At 41.7% G+C, this 3,024-nt stretch overlaps 1 pseudogene; it reads right to left on the reverse strand.

Annotated features, from left to right (window-relative positions):
- Positions 1 to 2,166: 2,166 nt before the first annotated feature.
- On the reverse strand, positions 2,167 to 2,297 carry LOC123926286 (annotated as a pseudogene).
- Between the last annotated feature and the right edge of the window lie 727 nt (positions 2,298 to 3,024).

The raw sequence follows: 3,024 nt of genomic DNA on the forward strand, positions 1-3,024 counted from the left end.
TCTTTTATTATTGAAATTAAAGGGGCACCTGGGTGGCTCACTGGGTTAAAGCCTTTGCCTTCGGCTCAGGTCATGATCCCAGGGTTCTGGGTTTGAGCCCCGCATTGGGCTCTCGGCTCAGTGGGGAGCCTGCTTCCTCCTCTCTCTGCCTGCCTCTCTGCCTACTTGTGATCTCTGTCTGTCAAATAAATAAATAAAATCTTTAAAAAAAAAAAAAAGAAATTAAATTGATCTAAGCCTCCATCTCACCACTGAATCTTGTTCCTCCATCTCTGGGCTTTTTCCTCCGATAACCCCAGCACAGCCCAAGGAGTCAGCTTGGGTTACTCTCACCCTTTGGCCAGATCAGAGCTTGTACACCCCACCCCACTCCAGGCTGGAGGAGTCCATACTGAGTGCCTCAAAACAACATCTTCAGGTACCACAATGATTTGGAAAACAATAACAAAAAATGAAGGGAAAATACTATTAGTATTTCCACCACGCAAAAATGATCATAATTAACAATTAGCATATTTCATTCCAGGATATGTACAGACTCTTTTTTTGCCAAGTCATTATTGTACTGTGCAAAAAAAACAAAAACAAAAACAAAACAGAAAACACTATACCTTCCCATCCTACAAATAAGAAACAACTCAATCCTGGAAAGAAAGCATTTGCCCAATCAGCTGTATCATATTGAGCTTCTATGGATTCCCACAAAATCTGCAGCAATCTTCTCCCCTTGATCCTAACAGGCCCCAAGTAGCGAATGCACTAACGAAACTAAAGAGTCTCTCCCCAGAGGCCCTGCATTGATGGCAGCAGTACCTTTGTTGTGCCCTCTTGCACACTGTCAGCAATCTTGCCTCTCTGGATAGGATGATACTTGCAACATAGGCATCTGTTTCGTCCGTGGCCCCACTGTACTTTTAAAACAAATTTCTTAGATATGATCACATGAAGCTAAGACATTATTAAAAGTGTGTGTTCTTATTGGTTACTTAGGGAATACTTTATTAGTCTCCCTTGCAAAATTGAGAGGGCTGATAAATCAATATCATAACAATGGAAATAAAGTCCTCTAATGAGGCAAAGGCCACTCTAAGAGATGTACTCAGTTACTCCATTACCTTCTGTCATGAGCAAATTGGTTGTCCACAAGTATTAGGTTCTTTCTAGTAAACATGGGTAACATCCAATAGTTAGAGGTGGGCAGAATCTATAGATCCCTTCCCTTGCCATTTGATTAAAATGAAATTAAGTCTCAGACCAAAGTCTGCTGTATACACACTCATTCATTTAACAAGCAGGCCCCCAAACACTCACACAACCTAGTCTACCAACATAGGGGTGTGTTTGCGTGTACGCATATACATAGAAGTATACAGATAATTAGGTAGCTCTAGATATAGATATATAAAGTCAGGCTATCTGTGTCAAAGTGTTTTGAAGTAAATTATAGGCAACAAAATAGTGCCCTCACATTAAAAACAAAAAGGCTTTAAAATCCAAATAAAAGAAGGAGGTAAGTATGGGACACTTAAAAGTCTTCGTTTCAGGGGCACCTGGGTGGCTCAGTGGGTTAAAGCCTCTGCCTTCGGCTCAGGTCATGATCCCAGGGTCCTGGGATCAAGCCCCGCATCGGGCTCTCTGCTCAGCAGGGAGTCTGCTTCCTCCTCTCTCCCTGCCTGCCTCCCTGCCTACTTGTGATCTCTGTCTGTCAAATAAATAAATAAAATCTTTAAAAAAAAAAAAAGTCGTTTCATTTTCAGAGTGGAGTTTTTAAATCGTTTCATTTGAAAGAAGCCTGAATACATTAGACATGTAGGAAAATAATCTCACTGTTAGTATAATCACTTACATCTGTCAAAAGTGCCCTGGTATATAACACGCTTTCTTTTATTCCAGAGGAACCCAAAGAAACAAAACTTCAGATGAAATTGCAAAGGGAGGAAAAAGAATATTATTATCCAGTATTGAATCCTGTCAAAAAAAATACAATACCCTCAAACCACTCATAGGTCAAATGATAACCATCCCATAGGATGGATGCTATAGGGGAGAAACAAACAAGTTCAAGAGAAGGATGAAGAAGGAGCCAAAGGCTCCTGGGAAAATCAGGGAACAGAATCCTAGGCATCATATTCAAGCTGGGTTTTGCATAAGTTTGCCTGCGTGAGAAGGGGATGTCCACCTTGACTCCCTAATCTGTCAAATGAGGAAGACAGACTGCCTATCTCTCAGAGAAGTGAGAATTAAACTGATAAGAACAGATACTACACTTGATATTAGCCAAAAGGCCGAGAAGCGATGAGAAGTGAGAATTAAGAGGGACTTTGTATTTAAATCCTGAACATGGTATTCATATGCAGGAATCCATCTTATAAAATCAAGAAGCAGGCTGTAAAGAGATCTACACTAAGATTCAGAAGCCTTGAATCCCAACCTCAGCTCTGCCCCAGCTGGCTGCATAACCCTGGGTTAGTCTCTTCTCTCTGCACCTGAAACCCACTTGGTGAAACCGTTGTTGCCTCCCATGAGGACCAAGTGGGATCAAAGACTGGATGTTGAAGAGTTGAGCACTTTGCAAATAAATTCATGGCATTATTTTCATCACAAATAGAAGATACTTTCCTGAGTCCAGATATGTCAGAAAAGAAAATTCAGGGGTCAAGGTAGAAAAGGAATCAACCTGTTCAGCAGCAGAAAATAAGGTCTAAGCCTTGACCTTCAAAACCCTCACCCTCATTGGCATGATGCTCTTTTAATTGGGCCATGAAAGAACTGAGGCAGATCTAAACATGTCCCTTGGCAGATCTAAATGTGTTCCTTGGAATCCAATGTTGAATGGAGGGCCTCTCACCATTAAAGTTCTGGCATGAGGGTCACCCATCTCTCTCTCCCAGATAAAAGAGGAAAAAATCAAGTCTGGGGCTAGGGTGGCCTCTCCATTCTTTGCACAGAACCAAGAGTCCTGATGAGAGATCCCCAGTAAGGGTAAGAAGTCAGAGGCGATGCCCCATGCCACTTAGTCCCTTA

The sequence above is a fragment of the Meles meles genome, chromosome 15 (genome assembly GCF_922984935.1).
Source record: "Meles meles chromosome 15, mMelMel3.1 paternal haplotype, whole genome shotgun sequence".
NCBI classification, from domain to species: domain Eukaryota; kingdom Metazoa; phylum Chordata; class Mammalia; order Carnivora; family Mustelidae; genus Meles; species Meles meles.